Source organism: Populus euphratica, unplaced genomic scaffold (genome assembly GCF_000495115.2).
Source record: "Populus euphratica unplaced genomic scaffold, PopEup_1.0 scaffold16.1, whole genome shotgun sequence".
Classification (NCBI taxonomy): Eukaryota; Viridiplantae; Streptophyta; class Magnoliopsida; order Malpighiales; family Salicaceae; genus Populus; species Populus euphratica.
Window position 1 is genome coordinate 512759 of NW_011499882.1, and position 829 is coordinate 513587.

The 829-nt window shown below is 24.5% G+C and overlaps 1 pseudogene; it reads right to left on the reverse strand.

Moving 5' to 3' along the window:
* The window catches only part of LOC105129700 (probable aminotransferase ACS12), a 2044-nt pseudogene extending 1782 nt beyond the window's left edge, over nucleotides 1-262 (reverse strand).
* Between the last annotated feature and the right edge of the window lie 567 nt (nucleotides 263-829).

Below are 829 nucleotides of genomic sequence, written 5' to 3' on the forward strand. Positions count from 1 at the left end.
ACGCTCTCAAAAACACCAAATTAACTCCACATTCACAAAAAAGACAACCTTTTAACTTAAACATAGAAATAACAAGTAGGTACTAAGCTTTGAGCTAAAATCATTGAATACAAACAACCCATTTCTCAAATAATCACAATTATAATTAAAAAGCAATAAAGATTCTTAATTTACCACTTTGAACTCCATCAATCCATCAAATGGCTAATACGCTGCGATCCCATTAATTAACACTCAAATCCTCACCAGCCCTTCCCACCATTGCTTCCTTCGAATTCTCCACCGTCAATGTATCTATCGAATCGAAACACAATTAAAAACACCATAACGAAAAACATTCAAAAACAAAACTTTATTAAAATCCAAAAAAAAACTATTTTTATAATTCACTTGATGTATTCTCTGTAATCTAAGCAAAACGTTATTTTTTATAGAGGCATGACTCTTTCATATTTAAATAATGATTTTTTAAAAAGAAAAAAATATATTAATATTTTAAAGAGATACATGATAAAAATATATATGCAACAAACAAAAAAATTATGAATATTTATTATGAAAATCTAATGTTTATTTATAACTTATAAATCTTATTATTTTATGAAGAGTAGTGACTAAAATATAATTTTATATTTGTGATTTAAGTTATATTATGAGTTATATTCTCCTTATTTTATCTAGTCAAAAAATAAAAATAAGACGGGTCATGAATAACTTTAATATATTTAATGATATTGATGAAATATATGTCAAAGAACTATCTCATTTAAAAGTTTAAGTTATTAGATGAGGTTCCAGGATATAATTTATATTATTTTTTAACACACTC